Source organism: Melitaea cinxia, chromosome 27, assembly GCF_905220565.1.
Source record: "Melitaea cinxia chromosome 27, ilMelCinx1.1, whole genome shotgun sequence".
Taxonomy (NCBI): Eukaryota; Metazoa; Arthropoda; class Insecta; order Lepidoptera; family Nymphalidae; genus Melitaea; species Melitaea cinxia.
In genome coordinates this window covers 4,481,406-4,501,768 of record NC_059420.1, presented here as the reverse complement: position 1 = coordinate 4,501,768, position 20,363 = coordinate 4,481,406, and the positions used below count along the sequence as shown (strand labels likewise).

The window sequence follows — 20,363 nt, the reverse complement described above, 5'->3', positions numbered from 1 at the left end:
TAGTTGTAAATAATAACTTAAATAGGTTTTTTCAAGTATAATGTGGTTGTACGAATAGTATTTGAAATCTTCGAATTTAGAAACTTAAAGCATTTTTTTTTTTCGTTCTTTTTAATTTTTTAATAAAATTTAACCATGCATTTGAGTACGAAAAAATATCTTAACGTTTTTTTTTTAAATCTTAATTTGCTACCCTACACGGAGAAAGAGGGATTTGTTTAGCACTAGGACTTCTCTAACGTCTACATTCTTTGAATTTTTAATTTGGTTTAATATTTTATGCGACACTAGATAACTCACTAACGCCATCTAGTCTTGTGATTAAGTTTCTTAACCATAAGCTGTAATACTGCGGTAATTTTAAATGATGTATAATGTTAATTAATAATAATATTATTTTAATTCTGAATAATATTATAAATGCGAAAGTAACTCTGCCTATCGTTCTTTCAGGCCAAAACTACTGAACTGATTTAAATAAAATTTGGTACATAGATAGTTTAGAGCCTAAAAAGCTCGCAGCTCGCGGCTCGAAACTCTTCGCAGCCAGGTTTAAACAGGTACGATTTCGAGACATTTATACGTTCGTAACGACCATTTATGATTGGTAGAGGACAAATTTTTAAACCATCACGTAACAGTAGTCTAAAAATATATTAAATAATAAAAAAAAACAGTATTCTATTAATGAGAAATAATAAGATTTTTTATATATTTATACACAAATATATGAAAGTTTTCAACTCTAATGTGTCTACATTTTTTGATTTTTTATTTTGGTTTATATCAGGAAGCTTAGAGGACATCAGATTATAGAGCTCACTAACGCCATTTCTTCTTTCGACGGCCTATGCGTGTACTACGTTGGTTGTGACGCCATCTGTCAGAACCCAATAAGACGGCTTCGATCAAATTATGATAAGCGTTCAGATCTTATCCACTAGAGGGCAGTAGTAACTATTTTTTATGAAAAATCTTTGATAACGCGAATTTGACTATTTTACCTCCACTTACGTTGTATTCCTTGTCGAAATAATTAAAGTTGGATTTTTCATTTTCGAGCAAACACAATTATTTACAATTAAATTGATTTTGATTTTGATTTTTTGATAAAGCATAATGCAATGGGTATATATTTATTTGTGTATTATTATTAGAATGTAAGATCTACTTTGTTTTTAATTTTCTGTTTTGCCTTTTGATAACCCTACTCTTTTCATTTTAAAATCTCCTCTACCCCAAGGTTGCCTGGAAGAAATCGCTTACCTAGCGATAAGATCGCCTTTGTGCATAGTATTGTTTTGCAAATTTTATTTTTAAAGATGTATGTTATGTAATATGCACAATAAAGTATATTTCTTCTTCTTCTTCTTCTTCTTGATTGCGTTATTGCTAACTTATAACGAAAAAAAAAAAAACATGTGTCAGCTCTAACACACAACTCGAGTTATTTTTAACTCTTTTTTTTTTTAAGAAAGAATGTAAGTACCTATGGAATTAAGCATCAAATTTAGAAAAAAGTAAAACAATTTTTAATTAGATTGTACATTGGTTTATTGATATTCAACTATTATTAACGTATTACGTATTAAACAAATAGATAATTTAAAACAAAAATAATTGTTTCTGCACAAAAACTGAATAGTTTAATCATTTAAATATTTTTTTTCAAACATCCGAACAAAGTTAATAGGTCTATCCACGGTCTATCAAATGAAAATAGATTATAAATAAACATAAAAAATGAGAAACATAAAACAAAAATACTGCGCATGTCTTGCAAACGAACCTTATTTACTTAAATATAATACAAACGATCGAAAGCTGATGCTTGTTTTGTGGTGCCAATTATTTATTAATTAATTTATATTTTTTAATTATTAATTAATTTGATCGAGATCTAATCAGTAGTTTTGTAATTGAAGACGGTTCTTTTTTGTTTGCGAGAAAACACAATTGTAAGCAAAAAATATATATTTCAATATTATTTATTATATATATTAATTTTTTTTTATATATTAAAAATTATTTATATAAGTACAATAAATTGTCACTGACCGCTAGTGGATAATACAGGTAACTCACAACGTTATACGATAGTTCGAATCGATAATAACGCCATCTCTCGCTACGACAACGACGCGTACGCACCGGTACATAAATACGCGTTTAAATATTTACTATTTTCAACAGCCAGAAATACTTATTTGCGGCCAGATTTAATTAGACAGCCATATATAATACTATGTACTGTGTGCCTACGGTACTAAAGAATATAGCCACCCCCTCTCTTCCCGTGGGTGTCGTAAGAGGCGACTAAGGGATAACACAGTTCCGCTACCACCTTGGAACTTAAAAAGCCGACCGGTGGCGGGATAGCCATCCAACTGCTGGCTTTGAAATACACAGGCCGAAGACGGGCAGCAGCGTCTTCGATGCGACAAAGCACTGCGGTGCAAGTACTGCGGTCACCAACCCGCCTGCCCAGCGTGGTGACTATGGGCAACGCATTTTCGGCGCGAACTTGTGGAGGCCTAAGTTCAGCAGTGGACTGCAATAGGCTCACAGAGTACAGTAAGTATACCGGAATAGGCTGAAATGATGATATTAGGATTGTTTTAGTCATCACAGAATAATAGGCCCGTTTTGACATTTGTCATCGGGATGTAACTAGTGAAGTAACCAGTGTTGCCAACTTTATTTTTACCAACCCACCAAATGAAGCCTTGTAAACCACCAGAAACGACTAAAACGTATTGGCCTCTCAAACCACCAGAATTCCACTAAAAAAAAATCAAAGACAACAGCTACCCAGTAGGGCGAGACTTTTTTTGCTATACTTTGTATACCAAACTTGAATTTTTATATAAATTGGCAAAATTGTACGTCAAAATGAAAAAATTTAAACGTCGGAAACGTCGTAATTGTCAAATTTTGACTCGAACAAATGAGAAAGCGCGGGAACTTTGAAGTGAAAAGGCGGTCTTTTTTTTTTTCAAAAATATTTTATTAATTTTATAATTCATTCACTGGAGTTTTTTATAAATAAATACTTATAAATTAATCAAGAGATGGGGAGAAGTAAGAAAAGGAAAAAGAAGGAGGAAGGTAACGCTGAGGACGACTCGTTGAGCTCCGACTCCGAGTCCATAAAATCTGTTGAGCTAACAGACGCCGAAAGGTATGCCCCGTTTCGGGTAGCCGATTACGTGCGGCACTACCCTGAGAACGGGGGTAATTTTGACTATATTGTATTCCTGGAGAGTACAGAGGCTGACAAGCCAATCGGAACAAGAGACATGATGACACTCGCTAATAGCATAAAAAAATATAATAAAGGCGTGAAACAACTAAAACGCATTAATAAAAGTAAAGTTGGAGTTATCTTTGATAGACCTGCTTTTGCTAACGCGGTCTTAGGCAACAAAAAATATCTTGATGGGTACAAACTTAAAGCTTCCCTTCCGGCTGCCGCTACAGAGGTCACTGGGGTAATTTCTCATGTGCCTATAGAATTATCCAATAAAGAAATATATTCAGCTCTAACTAGCACGAAAAATATTATATCTATACGTAGATTTATGCGACGTGTAAGAGAAAATGGAGAAATAAAATTAATCCCCACAAAAACAATTTCTATAACCTTTTCCTGTCCCAATTTACCAGATAGTGTGGACCTCAACAGCTGGCGGTTCGAAGTACGGCAGTACATCCCGCCAGTAAAGCAGTGTCTAAAGTGTTTAAGATATGGTCATATTGCAAAATTCTGTAAAAATTCACAAAGATGCAGCATTTGTGGCGAAGGTCACAATTTTAAAGATTGTCAGACTCCTTATACTGCAGCCAGTTGCTGTCACTGCTCTGGCAATCACATTGCCATATCCCCTGCATGCCCTGTTAAAAAAGAAAAAATCCAGCTTAACAGAGATAAATTTCAGAAAAAAAAGCTTTGTTGATGTTTTAAACAGCTCTCACTTTCCATCATTAAACAAAACTGATCAGTTCTTATCTCTTTTAAATTCCGAAATAATACTCAAATCTATTACAGAAGCTTTAGTAAAACTTATAACACTAAACAAAAATAATGAAATACCTATCTCTTCCCAAAATATTAAAAATGTCCTGCAAGATACATTAAAAAAGGTTACTAATAAATAATTTGTACTTTATGGATACTTTAAATATTGTGCAATGGAATGCTCAGAGTATTCTACACAATCAACATATTTTTAATTATTTCCTTTTGGACAAAAATATTCACATTGCGTTAATTTGTGAGACTTGGTTAAAGCCTTGTCAAAAATTTAAGATACGTCATTACAATGTAATTCGTCTTGATTCAGGAAACACCCACAATGGCGTAGCCATATTAATACATAGCTCTATTTCTTATTCTAAAATTGATACTTTTTATGATGACTCCATTCAAAATGTTGTTGTTCGTATAAAATACTCTAGCAACAAAGAACTTACTATCATAAGCTTTTACAGTCCAACTAATTGCAATCCTGCTTTTTCTAAATCTAAACTAGACAGGTTAATTAAAAGTTTACCAGAACCAATCTTCCTAGCAGGAGATTTTAATGGCCTAAACTCAGCCTGGGGCTGTTCTACTTCTAATTGTCGAGGCAAAGACATTTTAGAGTCTATCAATAACAATAATTTGGTTATACTTAATGACGGAAGTATGACCACTGTTGGTTCGCACATATGGAGACAGAATGCTCTTGACTTAACCATAGTATCACCTTCATTGGCTCTAGAGTGTGACTGGTCAGTACATGACGATCCCTTAGGCAGCTACCACTTTCCTGTAATCACAAAAATTTTACTTAATAACAATCATTACAATGCCACTCCTATTCCCAATAGTAGCTCACTACCCTGCTTCCCTAACCTGAACAACGTTGATTGGAACATTTATAATTTAAATGTCCAACTATTGCTCACTGAATTTTCTCTTGATACACAAGACCCCCTTCATAACTACACAAAATTTACAGATATTTTACACTCAGCACTGTGGAAATCATCTTCTATTTCTAAGCACTCTTTGGTTAATACAGCTTTATCTTCATGCTCTCCTTCTAACTTAAATAAAAAAAAAAAACTTCTTCCTTGGTGGAATTTCAATTGCACCAAAGCCGTATTAAATAGCAAAAACGCTTATCTGACTTTTAAATCTGATCCCACTGAGGCTAATTACATTAATTTTAAAAGACTACAAGCCACCAAAAAATATATTATCAGAAATGAGAGAAGAAACAGTTGGATAAAACTTTGTGAACAATTTAACAGATCGACTCCTATATCAGTCATTTGGACGTATATGCGAAAATTTAACAAAAGCTATTCTCCACCTTCCCATAACAACTCTGACTATTCTTGGATCTTTGATTTTCTCAAAAAATATACTCCAGATACTGTAGAGCCAGCCTTTAATCTTAATTCTTTCTGCCATATTCTTCCTAATCAAAATTTTATTATAAAATCTTTTACCATTGTCGAATTAAATTCTGCTATTTCATCCAGAAAAGACTCTACACCTGGCCTTGACTACATTTCATATAAAATGCTTAAACACCTGTCTTCTCAATCTAAACTAATTTTATTAAATATCCTGAATCTTCTTTGGGAGCATAATCTTATTCCTATGGATTGGAAGGTTGATTGTTTAGTACCTATCTTAAAACCCAACAAGGACAAGTTTAACTTTGATTCATATAGACCTATAGCATTGACTTCTTGCATGGGAAAAATATTTGAACAACTTTTAAAACAAAGATTGGAACATTTCATAGAGTCTAATCATATTTTACCTTCTAATCAGTTTGGTTTTAGAAGAGGCAGGTCTTCAAGGGAGAGCATTGCTCACTTACATCTTGATATTTATAATGCTATACAATCAAAGCAAGCTCTCGCTGGAGTTTTCTTCGATGTAGTTGGAGCCTTTAATAATGTTAACCATCATATTCTATCCACGGAATTAGCTGCGATTGGTTTACCTGTAAAAGTTATACAATGGATTTTTAATTTTTTGCACAGTAGGAAGGTATTTGTTAAGTATAATAATAGACTTATTGGTCCAAGGCTTTCTCATAAAGGTACATGTCAAGGTAGCATTTTGAGTCCATTGATTTTCACACTTTATATACATAGATTAAACTTAATTCTAGGCTCTCATATATACAATTTACAGTTTGCTGATGATTTGGTAGTCTATTGTTCTAGTAATAATATAACTACCCTAAATCTTAAGTTAAACGAAGCTTTAGTTAAATTAAATTCTTATTTTAATTATCTTGCATTGGACATTAGCTTTGAAAAGTCTAAAGTCATAGTTTTTAATAAAGTAGGGTCTGAAAGAATTAAAATAAACTATAATAATATATCTCTTCTTATCACAAATGAAGTTAAATTTTTAGGTGTTATATTCATGAATAATTTATCATGGAACAAATATGTAGACCACATAGTTGATAGAGCTCTTAAGGCTCTTAATATTTTAAAGTCTCTTGCAAAAACATATTGGGGTTCTGATCCAAAAATCCTTCTTACCCTATATAAATCTCTTGTACGCAGTCATTTTGAATATGGATTTCTATGTTTTTCTGCTAATGACAAGTTGGTTAACAAATTAAATATTATTCAAAATCACAGCCTGAGACTTATCACTGGCGCCATGAAAACAACCCCAATTAATTCGTTACAGGTCGAGTGCAACATTTCCCCTTTACACCTTAGATTTAAATATTTGAAATACTGTTTTTTGCTAAAACTGTTTTCCATTAGTAATCATCCTCTAATTAAAAAGCTTAATTACTTACATAGTAAATATCCTGTAAATGCTCCATTAACTTCTAATAACCCATTTATTCTCTTCGAATATTCATTCATGTTAAATCTAAATAACCAACACAAAATACACAGTTCTAGCAATTGGATGTGTTACGAAAAGGAGTTTGACTGTCTTATTAATCAAATCGATATTATTATTGACCATAAGCTAAAAGAGCGCCAGGAAGTTTACAACCTCATAGCACAATACTCTGATAAGTTCAAACAAGTTTATACAGATGGATCAAAAAATGATATAAATGTTTCCATGGCCTATTATGTACCTCATCTGAAGTTTGGCCAAGGCGTCAGATTGAAAAAGGAGATATCAATATTTACAGCTGAAGCTCTAGCAATTACTGCTGCCCTAGAATTCATTAAAAAACAAACTAATCAATATTGGCTGATCATTACTGACAGTATGAGCGTTCTAAAGGCTTTAGATAATTATCAATTCAGTGCTAATACAAACTTCATCATTTTAGAAATAAGACATCTCCTTTATCAACTATCCAGAAGAAACTACAACATCAAATTATTGTGGACACCTTCACATATAGGAGTAAGGGGAAATGAACATGTGGACTTTCTGGCACGTTCAATTGTTGACAGTGACAGCGGCAGCCCTGTTGATGAGAATGTTGCCGTACCATACACTGATCTATTAGTTGCTATTAAATCAAAAATCCTATCTGATTGGCGTGATCTTTGGCGACAAACCTTGTTAAGAAAAGGATCTTGGTATGCTCAGATAAATCAAGATATTGGAAAAAGTCCTTGGTTTACTAAATCGCATCAACATAGAAGCAGAAAATATTATACAATACTATGCCGCTTGAGATTTGGACATTGCAGATTTAATGCACATTTGAATCGTATGCGTATCATCTCATCGCCCGTTTGCCCACATTGCACCAACAACTCTACACAGTCTTTAGATCACATATTTTTTGAATGCTCCGCTTTTAATCTGGAACGCCTCTTATTTATAGCCAACTTGTTATCAACTTCTGGACCAAAAAATGTCCCGCGCAATACACAAGATTTATTGACTAATTTGGATAACTATACTAGTATATTTGAATTTATTTGCAATACTATCAATGATATTTGAAACAGGATCAGGACCTTCATTCATCGGATGTGAAATTTTATTTTGATATTTCAGGCTTCGGCCTATTACAGACTTGGTTTCGACCTCGCCTATCACTTATAGACAAAGAAGAGTAGACGAAAATATGAAATTTCAGACTTGGTTTCGGCCTTACTCTACCAGTCATCGAATCAGAAGAACAATAAAGTTACTTCAGACTTGGCTCCGGCCTTTTGATATATCAGAACGAAACTTACAAATTCAGACTAGGCTGTATGGATTATAGTCCTTTGCCTTTCCCTATTGGGGATAAATTTTAAAACAACAACATGACTCGAACAATTATTTCCTAACCGCCATATTATATTGCAACCACCGAGTAACCATGCCCGGAATTTTGGATTTTTAGTTTTTTCTGCATATATATTTTCTGAGCCCTAATACTTTATTGTGAGAATATTATTCGTCGCTTCTAGGGATTTACTATGGGTTTGTATTTGAACCTGAATCATTGGTCTTTTTGGTCGAACGAAGTAATTTTGCTTTTGAACATAAGTTCTTAATATCTATATCAACAGAAAATAATAGTATTTTATAGTTATACCTATATTTTTATTACTTATACTATATTTTTCTGTTTTCATTCCTTTAGAAAATACAGTGAAACATAATGTGAAGAGATATCAAAAATGTACTATTTGTGGTCTAAAGAGGACCCCTGGACTGGAGCCAATGTATTTTTGAAGAAGTTTCCACTTGATCCAGATCGGTTAGTGTAAATATTACTATGCTCTGTGGTGTTAACAATAGAACAATACAATATTTAAATAAATTCTACTTTAAATCTTTATAACAGTAAATAGCTAACTGTAGTAATAAAGTAACATTAAAGTATTATACATACTTATGTATACTAGAAAACTAGTTGTAGACTATGTAAAATTTAAACTTTTAATTTAAATTGACGATTAAAATTCTACTCTCAGGTGTCATTCTTGGGTCAAAGCAGTTGGGAATGAAGACTGCTTACATACCCGTTAAAAAATTGCATGAAATAAAATATTTGTGTGGATATCACTTTGAAAAAAGTATTTTAATACAAAGGGCAATAGATTAATTAGAAATGCTATTCCAACATTAAATTTGCCACAACCATTGGATGTCTTCTAGTCTTTTGGTAGATTTTCCTTTATATGGTGAAGAAAAAGAAAAATCTCAAGTCTTGAATGGTGCAAATTTTTTTTATATGTTTATGATAATTATAAATTACATTACAATTATTTTTTCTCGGTGTTCTTGTTTAGCTATTTTTCTAGCTTTATTTCTGGTTCATAATATGCTAATTGATGTTTATGATAAATTCTTTTTTATTTTCTAGTTTTCTAGATATAACAAATTCAGAGAATGTGCAATGGAATGAAAATATTTTATCTAAAAGTGAGTAAACTACTTTATTATATTATATTTATTTATGTTATGTTGTTAAAAGTAACAAGTGTTTTTAAGAGGTACAGCATCTTGTTAGTTCATGTTTGGTTATGTAATATATTTTTGATGGATAAATTTAAGATTTTTATTGTTAATTAAATGAACTTACTTATAATTTTAATAACTTGCTGTTGCAAGTCTTATACATTTTTAATAAGTGACAAAAAGTTTTCTTGAAAACAATGTCTTGTTTCAAAAACTCTGTCTTACTAAGTATGTACTGGAAATTTAAAAAAAAAATAAAGATGAGATTATATAAAAGCCATACAAATGTTCACAATTGTACTGTATAGAAAAAGATAATTTTTAAATATATTTTGTACTGATAATGGCAGTACAATCTCAGTTGTAATAAATATCATATAATAGATTATTGTTAGTCAATGTTCTAAAAAATCATCTGACATATATTTAATTTATTATTTATACATTTACCTAGATAATATTGGCCCTTAGATATCAGATATCTAAGGCTGATTGATATACATATCGCTGATAAAATGAGAGATATATGTAAAACACTTTCTAAGAATCTTTAATATCTTTTAACACATATATGCAACGATTCACAACATATGATACAAATGATCCAATGCAGTATAAGATTTTTAGTTTTATTTTTCTATAAAATAATTATGAATAACACCTTCGGAAAATAATCATTTTCATCTTCTATATAACAACTAACTTTAATTTTAAAATAAAAATAATTTCATATCAAATCTATACTATTAGTATAAAGCTGAAGAGTTTGTTTTCTTGAACGCGCTAATCTCTGGACTTACTGGACCAATTTGAATTTTTTTTCAGTATTTGATAGCCCATTTATCAAGGAAGGCTAGGGCTATAGGCTATATATTATCACGCAAAGACCAATAAGAGTGGACCACCAATGAAGAATGTTTCAAAATCGGATTTTTTCCTTCTAAGACCTTCCCCAGCTAGCCCAAAGTAACTATTCCACGTGGACAAAGTTGCGGGTAGAAGCTAGTAGAAAATAAAATTCAAATAATTTAAGTGTGAGTAAATAATGGAAAATGTAAAAAAAAAAAATTAACAAGTAATAGATACTAGATATATTTTGATATTGTACTACTATTTTTCAGATGCTGAATACAGCTTTCTCCCTTTGCCCTCTACTTCGCAGCCACCACAAGGACTTACTTTTGAAAAAACACTAGGTAAGAATAACAAATGAAAATTTCACATTTTTGATTACATAAAACATTAACAAGTAACATGTCTACTATAAGCATATAGCTAATTAGCATTTAATTTTATGACATAAGTTCACTTTATTATATAAAATATTTCTCTAACTGTATATGTTACTACATAGATAATTATAAGCAACTAAAACATTTTTATGTATTAATTTTTTTTTAATGTTTATTTGTCTCAAAATTGAATTTTATACATTTAGATGAGTAGCCTGTTATTCCAGTTGTGCTGGTTCTATTTTCTGCTCCGGGGGTTGTAGGTTCGATTCCTGCCTGAGTCTGGGTGTATTACTATACATAATTATGTTATAATTTATATATATATATATATATATATATATATATATATATATACATACATACATACATATATATGCATGTTGGTTGTTGTCTATAAAACAAGTGTTAAGTTGCTTACCTTAGGAAAAGACAACCGTGTGTATGTGTTAAAGATATTTATTTATTATTGTTCACTTTTATCAATGTAATTACAGTTTCCCAGAAAGAATCAGTAGAAAATGTTAAAGTTCCTGTTCGCAACTATGAAAGAATTGTGGGAAAACCTAATAGAAATAGAGGTATAATTTTCAACAATCTTTTAATGTAGCAAAGAACGTAATTCAGTATAGTTCTTTGTAGCCTAGTCCTTTTTAAATTATTTTTATTGAAATTATTTTCAAATCATAATTTACAACTTCAACTACAAGGGATTAAGTTGTGGTAGTTATTAATGTAGTTATGTGGTAGACTATGTAAATAGTAGTAGTTAGTATCTATCCATAATATATATATATATATACACACTGCAGGCCAATATATAATGCCAATATATATGTCCTGAATATTGTTATAAAGAAAAAAAAAAAAAAACATTTATTCTGTTGCACATAACATTTATTACTATTACAGTGTGTTAGTTTAATACATTAATATAATTCTATGAAAATAAAGCTAATCCGAAGTGGTCTGCATTGGCTGCAATACACTTAAAAGTTGAGGCCAGTTATTAATAGAAGCACACACTCTTTCTATGGGAAAATTATTTATTTCATTATACCTATGAATAGCCCGGTACACATTTGACTAATATCAAGCATATGAGAGTCAAATCAATTTTTAATTATACTGCTTCAATAATTTACATTTTATAAATCAAAAGTTTGCTTAGTTTTGTTAAATATGCATTAACATTAATGTTTAACATAGTTTCATTTATCTATATTTTATACATTTATATATATTCGATATAATACTATTAAAGTATAGTATAGTTTAAAAAATAGAATGACAAAATAATTTATTTAGATATAGCTCTTTCCTTAGTAATCAAATACGTATATATTATTGTTATAATATTTCAAGTAAATTGAAGAAAAAGGGAAAAAAATAATAATTACATTCAATGATTCCAATTGTATCATGCAATGGGCATTCCTTTGTCGTATACTTGTGTTATTATTTAAAGCAAAATTAAATACATATTAAACTGTAACAATCACTAATAAAATATATCAATATTAGCGTTGTTTAATATTGAAATAAAAATAATAAATGTATCTTAATATAATAAAAGCAATAAATTATTTTATAATATTATATTTAAGTAAAAATTTATGAAATTAAAGGAATAGATCACATTATACATAATATTGTATACTTTCAACAAAAAAATGTATATATAATAACAGGATTTTTTTTTAATTTCAGATTCTACATTAACTGAACGTGAGAAGATCCTGCTGAGTCATTTGACTCAAACTAAATTAAGCTTAAAGCGTTTGGCAGTCGAAATGCGAACTGTGAGGAAGACACTAATAAATTGTTTGTAGCTTATAACGATATTAGCAGGGTCCGCACTGACATGCCTAATAGAAATAATAATGATGACATTCAAGTTGTTGATGAGATAGTTTATACTGTTTTGTCTTTGCCCAATGAAATCGATTTCTTTTTATATGAAAATGATTTATGTAACTTTTTGGAGCAGCCAGTAGTATATGTTAGTGGTTATTTAGCTGCAATATTATTAGATAGAACGAAATGTCAGTAATGTAAAGATTCGTTAAAAGTTGATAAACCAGTAGACGACTTAAACAATTATATTAGTTTTAAAGAATGGTGGAAAGATTCGAGCTCATTGTGCTTTCCTTCTAAACCTTTATGTCATTTTGTAAACAAGAGCCAAATTCATTTCAAAGCTATTATATCTCAGGACTTACAAATTAAAAATATAAAGCAGTAGACTAGTTTGCAATTAAGTAATGAGCATTTTATAGAAAAAAACAAATCAATTAATTCATAATCTTTGTTTATTATTCATTAGAAAATCATGTAAAGACAAAAATATACAATTAGAATAATGTGATCAAGACAAAGCTTAGATAACAATTTTTAAGATTCTTGTTGAATATTTATATTTATATTGTCAGTACTATAAAACAATGTTTGTAGAAAACATACATATTGGCAGTTCTTCTTGACATCTAATGTCTTTGCAATGTTTTTTGTTTTCCAAGTTTTTAAATGTGTATATTTTAGCTTAGAAATAAAAAAAAAAAAATTCCGCTGTGGCTTCGCCTACATAGATTACGCGATTTTCGCTATTTCGTTTTCTCCCATAATCCGCTGTTCGTTTATCCACATACCATTAAATGGCGTACATGGAATTGTAGCATCCCGTGAAAGAATTTTTAAAATCGGTAGTACTTTATGGAATTACCTACTACAAACATTTAATAATACAAAAATAAGAATTTAGAAGATTACTCTAAATATGTTCTTATTATGTTTGTAAATCATTATGTTTTTTATCTGTATACCTAGGATCATTATATAACGCTTTTCAGAATTGTTTTTACTTAGATAATATCTGTATATATATGTTATGTTTGTTTGTTATTTACTGTATGTCGGATCGTTACATATGTAATGTTTAAAAATTTTAGATTTTTGTGAATATGTTATGGGTCAAATTCATCGTCTTGGTTGTTATTGATTGATAATTACTGTTTTGCGAGATCATTTCATTTGTATCACTTTTTAAGAGTTGATTTTTGTGTGACTATGCTACGTTAAGTGTTAAATCATGTTGTTTGTTAATTTTTGATAATTACTATTTGTTACTATTTAAGTTGTTTTGTTAATATTTTTTTTTATGCTTTAAAATCATCTTTTTTGTTATTGGGTGACAATTACTATTAGAAACTATTTAATTTGTTTTGTAAATGTTTGTTATGCTTTTAAATCATCTTTTTTGTTATTGTTACTTACTGTTCCACGGGTTGCAGGTTCGATTCCCGCCTGAGATTGAATGTACTACGTGTATATATTTATATATATATATATATATATATATATATTATTTCTGTTTATTTATTTCAAAAAATGTACAGTCAGTTGTTACCTGTAACACAAGCATTAAGTTGCTTAACATAGGAATATATGACTGTGTGTATGTTATAAGATAATAATAATAATAATAATAATACACTTTATTGTACACCAAAAACAGAAATAATACATATCAAAGAAAAAGAAAAAAGAAAAAAAAAGATATTTATTTATTTATATTTATTTGTTTTAATTTGTTTTATAAAGAAGTTTATGTTATGTTTGTAAATCATCTATGTTATAAGATTTGTATTATATTTATTCATATTTATTGATTTTAATTTGTTTTATAAATAAGTTTATGTTATGCTTGTAAATCATCTATGTCATAAGATATTATATTTATTTATTTTAATTTGTTTTGTAAATAAGTTTATGCTTGTAAATCATCTATGTTATAAGATATTATATTTATTGATTTTAATTTGTTTTATAAATAAGTTTATGATGCTTGTAAATCATCTATGTTATAAGATATTATATTTATTGATTTTAATTTGTTTTGTAAATAACTTTATGCTTGTAAATCATCTATGTTATAAGATATTATATTTATTGATTTTAATTTGTTTTATAAAGAAGTTTATGTTATGTTTGTAAATCATCTATGTTATAATTAAATATTAATTAATATCTTAATAATTAAGAATTTGTTTTGTTAACATGTTTTTTATGTTTTAAATCATTTTGTTTGTTATTGTTTGATAATTAATAGTTGTTATTATTTAATTTGTTTTGTAAAAGTGTTTGTTATTGTTTGATAATTACTATTTAATTTGTTTTGTAATGGTGGATTAAGCTCCGATCCTTCTCCTACTTGAAGAAAGAGGCCTAGAATGTGCTGAGAGCTGTGGGATGTATCGCAGTATGTTTACGAAAATATAAAATTTGTTTGTTAGCTGTTGTGATCGACATGCCTTCAATAATGTAACTTTTTTGTATAACAACTTTAAATTTGAAAAGACTACCGAGAGTTTTGTCCGGCTTTTTTTCCTCTCGGCCTACACTAGGAACATTAGGTTAAATAATTTGTTGTAATATTTATTTTATAAAGCCGATCACATAATAGATAGGTGATGTCTACCGAGACACTAGTGATCAGGGCACAATAATAATTATGTTTGTAATGTTTAATTGTAACAATTACCTTCATTTTTGTTTAAAATGTAGATTTTTTTTCGCTGGTTAAGTGTAGTAGTACCAAGAAATGTAGTAGTAGTGTAGTATATACCAAGAAGTTTTAAATATACATTATATATATACAAAAAACCTTTTATTTTAAATAAAATTTATAAAATTAAGTACCTGTGCTCAGAAAGTATCGATAATTTTATCGACTAATTTATCGACCTTTTTCCACACTATTATCGATTTCCGGTAGGATAACAGTAACAACACTATGCTTCATTATTACCAATTTAACGAAAAAAATAGAGCTCAACCACAAAGTTGGTACTTGAAGTATAGCAAAACCTTGAACCCGGAGCTCGACCGTGTCTATGGAGTGACACCTCTTTACTTATATACTCTTTGCAGCTACCTACCTAAATATAATTTGAAAATACAACAACAACACCGTAATTATTATCATGAAATAAAATAATAATTATTTAAGTTACGTACTACAGGAAACAATAATTAATGTAACTACAGAAAAAAAGGAAACAATTAGGTAAGTACATAACTACTAAAGAAAATCGTCTTCTGATGAATCAGCTTCATCTGCAATTTGTAATGTAATTACTTTCTGCTTTAGTAACAAAAAAGTAATATAAACAGATAAAAAACTAATTTTAATTACATGTTGAAAGAAAGAAAGAAAGAAACATGTTCCGATTCATGCTTAAATAACTTTTGTTAAATTTATTCCGGAAAAAAATTTGTTAGAAACAAATTATAGAGAATTTTTTAAATATCTATTAAAAATGTCATTAATTGTTGTATAAAGAATTTTAAAAAATATATATATATATATATATATATATATATATATGTATATTTTATATTTTAGTTTTGACGACTGAGTAAATAAATAACAACTTGGTCTTTCGAATCAAATCAAACTTAACCCAATAGTTGAACATATAAGGATTCATTCAAGAAATTCATAAACAATTTTCAGGGAATTCCCAACAGCCGACAGGCTTAAAGTCGTTCGGTGTTGCCTACACAACAAAAATATACCATTTTTGCGTGGTGTGTGTGCCTGTAAAAAAATCCTAGAAAAATACTAGATCATTCTTTAGTGGTAAGCTTTGAAGCTTACCACTGACTGGAACATACCCAAACCACTAAAAAATCCACTAGCCACTAAAACTAATTTTTTCTCGCCAAAAAGGGTGTCTAAACCACCAGATCTAGTGGAAAATCCACTAAGTTGGCAACACTGGAAGTAACCATACGACTCGATCTTCGATACGATAAATTGATTCAAGTTTGTATAAGTATTTGATCGATTTGATTATCTAAATGTAAAGTGTATTTGATTAAAATTCTGATGAGAAAATTTAACTTCAACTTTAATATTATAGGTAAATAGAAATGATACAATGGTACAAAAGATCAATTTGTCTTTAATCTAATTTTTTATATTGTTTCTAATGTTTACGCAATGTACCTAATTATAATGAAAAAAATTTTTAAGATTTTATCGCGGTTCATTAGATTCTGGACATCAGAACATAGTCCTGGCGTGACCATGGTTGTTGTAAAGTATCCGAAACGTCGGGTATTTAAAAACACCTAATAAATCGCCATAAAATCTGAAAAAAATGTTTCATTAATTTATTACAATAATAAATTTTATTTAGTTACAATAACATTCACTCAATCACAAAAAATCAAGAAAAAGTAAAAGTAATTAAATTTTCATTTAACGCACCAAAAAATGTACGTATTTTAAAAAAATACTATGTTATTAATAATTCTTTTATTGTTTCTTACAGTTTCGTAGTTTCGTACCAACCAGTGTTGCAAAAGTGTAAAATAAAAAATCGGTATATTTGGCTCCGAAAAATCGGTAGAAATCGGTAGATTTTGACTCCGAGTAAAACAAAAGTATTTTAAGTCAATAATGCGTTCATTTATTTAAATTTGTTCCGTTAAATTAAATCAAATTCTTTATTTGTATGAATATAGTTAATACATGAAGTGTTATTAGTTGCAATGTCTCATATAATCTACCTTAAATGACGTGCAAATTTTTGTTCCATTTATAATTATAATTAATTTACATTACAGAAAAAGAAAGTACTCAAAAGCAATACTTTTATGACTAAGAAATATTAAATATAGAAGTAGTCCATACAATGGAGACAAAAAGAAGTAATTTATTTATTTTATTTACAAAACCAACAGCCTTATTTACTAAACATATCACTTCACTCACTCACACACTCACTCTACGATCTTATAGTAACCTAATAACAGGTTTTCCTTAATTATCTGAGCATGTAATATTAACATGCCCTTTGATATATGCGAGCAGAACTCTATTATATGACGTGTTAGTACAATTTGCTTTAACACACCGCGGATTTGAACGGTCATATTCGACGTGGTGGGAAGAATTTCGGGAAGTGCCCGCGCGTGATTTTGTGTTACCGTTTTCTTTTAGTGTTTTTTTTTTTTATATCACTATGTCGGCAAACAAGCGTACGGCTCACCTGATGGTAAGAGATTACCGTAGCCTATAGACGACTGCAACAGCAGAAGCATCGCAAGCGCGTTGTCGACCCAATCCCCAATCCCCCCAGGAGCTCTGTTACTCACCAACAGGAACACAATACTGCTTGAAAACAGTATTATTTAGCTGTGATCTTCTGTAAGGTCGAGGTACTACCCCAGTCGGGCTGCTCCAGATATTGAGCAGGAAATTCCTGCTGTGCCCTACCTCAGTTACCGTAGTGTTGCCGTATTAAACATATTATTTTATCTTTTTTTTAGAAAATTATTTTACATTAGTTGAAAATTCAAAAATTCGGTAGATAGCACTGCTAAATCGGTATATCGGTAGACAAGGGCCAAAATCGGTAGATCTACCGATAAATCGGTAGCTTTTGCAACGCTGGTACCAACACCAAGTTACGTTCTAGGGTATTTGTCAAATGCAGGGCTGCCAGATGTACGATTTTAATCGTACTCATACGATTTTTGTGCATTTTTACTCATGTACGATCGCTAGACCAAGATCGTACACAAAATGTACGATTTTTATATTCCTATTACCTGGAAGCATTTCATAATTAAAAAACGTCATCCACCGGCAAGCATGCATTTAGGAGAACCACCCCAACTACCTAACGCGTGCCGAGATCTTTTACTTGAATGAAGTCTCTTTGAATAATCATATAAGAACTGTATTTGTTTGCTTTCTAACAAAACTAATATATATAATATAGATATTTTCTCCTTCGGCGAAAATTGCGACTTGAAAAAAAAACACATTTTGAAATAAAAAACAATTTGAAAATTATAAGACACTGGCTCAATTTGCTTTAAATTTATTATGTTTTCCCCATTACAATGCAGATTGTGAACGAGCATTCAACGAAGTTTATTTAATCAAAACAAAACTTAGAAACAGTTTATCCAATGATACACGTAAGGACAAATTATTAGCTAAGTAATTAATTAAGAAGAAACGAAAATTTTACGAAGTTTAACTCAACAAATTCTTTTATTAAAAAATATGACCACAGAAAATTTTGTATGAATGTAACAAATAGTTTTATTACATTTATTTTCTAAAACTAAACGAATTTTGATAATTTATAATAAAAAATTAGTACTTGGTCTTAAAGGGCTGTACGATCTTTTTATTTCAAAATTTCCTTGGCATACGATTTTTTTTGTAGTTAGCGTACGATCACACTTTTTATGCACCTGGCAGCCCTGGTCAAATGTCAAAAAAACGAGCCAAGAAGTTTATCATAGAGTTGAATAAATATTATAAGGAAGTTTACTTTGGAAGTTTATACAAAACACGTGATGACCATAATATGATAATAGTTTTGATTTCTTCGTTAAGGATAATTTTTCTGTATCAAAAACATATTCAAATTGTGAATTTAAATTGTTTTAAGAAGATGTAACTTTTAAATAACGCTGTTCTTAAGTAGTGTTGTGATAATGTAGCCAGCTTTTTAGGGTCCACTGTGTTGACGTGGGGTTAAGATCATGGCGGTGTAGTGTAGTTTTCAAATATTCGGCGGTCATAGGTTATGGAAACCACTGTCATCGCAGCATGCATTTGTTTTTATCTATTTGTGTTTTGTAGTTTGTTATCATCCAGCTTTACTCTGGCTTCACATATACTAATTCAATCACTAATAAAACACTACACATATTGTAACAATATTTGAAAGTTGTTTGTGAGAGGCTGTTTTTTTTTTAAGTATTTGATTATATTAAACTTAGTTTAGAAGGAATTAAATTGATTCCAATCCTTAGTAGAAGTGTGAAAAATATTGTTTTCAATTTTTTTTTATATGAAGGTAGCCAACTTTGGAAATAGATTATTCTTTGTATCTACTTATGGACTTGATATTGTAGTATGTTCTCTACAATTTAGATAAATTTCAGGCCTAGCGACTGTGGCAGACAAGAGTGCACATGGGCTTTATATATATATATATATATATATATATATATATATTTAATAAAATATATTAAAACATTCATGTCTCTTCAAAACAAATCCCAGTATTAATTAATATCTATGTTTTGTCTCTCCATACCTCATTTTATGAAATATCTGGTGATGATGCTGAGTCAGCGGAACAGTTAGGGTAAACTTGCATGATTTGTATTCTTTAAGGTAAGCCTCTAATATTTTGGAAATAAATGAGAAGTATTTGGAATTTAAACTATTTTAAATTGGTTAATGTTTTATTATTATAAAATAACCAGAAATAACAATGTAAAAAAAAAAGTACGATTTAAGACCATTAATCTTCAATTGTGTGATATATTCTTAAATTGTACTTTAAGATTTCATCGTTGGTTCACAGTCTTAATAATCACAATATTTTTCTATTTTTCACAAGTTTCTTTATAATTAGATTCTTTGATGTGTTTTTTTTTTGTTTTGTCTATTTTATTTCCCATTTCTTTTTTATAAGGACTTCCTGTAATGACACGTGTACCTGTAGTTTCTCTTTTTAATCGTTTTAAATTTCCAGGAATAGTACTTAATGGGAGATAATATTTCAAGTGCCTCTGGTACTGACTCAGCATTAGATGTATTTGCGGCAAACTGTAAAGAACATCCTTTACTATTCGGTTGTGGTATAACAGTATTGATTGATTGATTTTCCACGGGCTATTCTCCGCAA

General features: G+C 29.6%; 2 long non-coding RNA genes across 2 annotated transcripts; both read left to right on the top strand.

The window, feature by feature from the left end:
- The first annotated feature begins 8,284 nt into the window (after positions 1 to 8,284).
- Positions 8,285 to 8,685, top strand: LOC123666787. The gene is made up of 2 exons (XR_006745325.1): positions 8,285 to 8,419; positions 8,583 to 8,685. It is a non-coding gene; the product is annotated as an uncharacterized LOC123666787 (long non-coding RNA).
- A 647-nt stretch (positions 8,686 to 9,332) lies between these two features.
- On the top strand, positions 9,333 to 13,768 carry LOC123666797. Its single transcript, XR_006745337.1, has 3 exons — positions 9,333 to 9,367; positions 10,525 to 10,599; positions 12,346 to 13,768. It is a non-coding gene; the product is annotated as an uncharacterized LOC123666797 (long non-coding RNA).
- Positions 13,769 to 20,363: the final 6,595 nt, after the last annotated feature.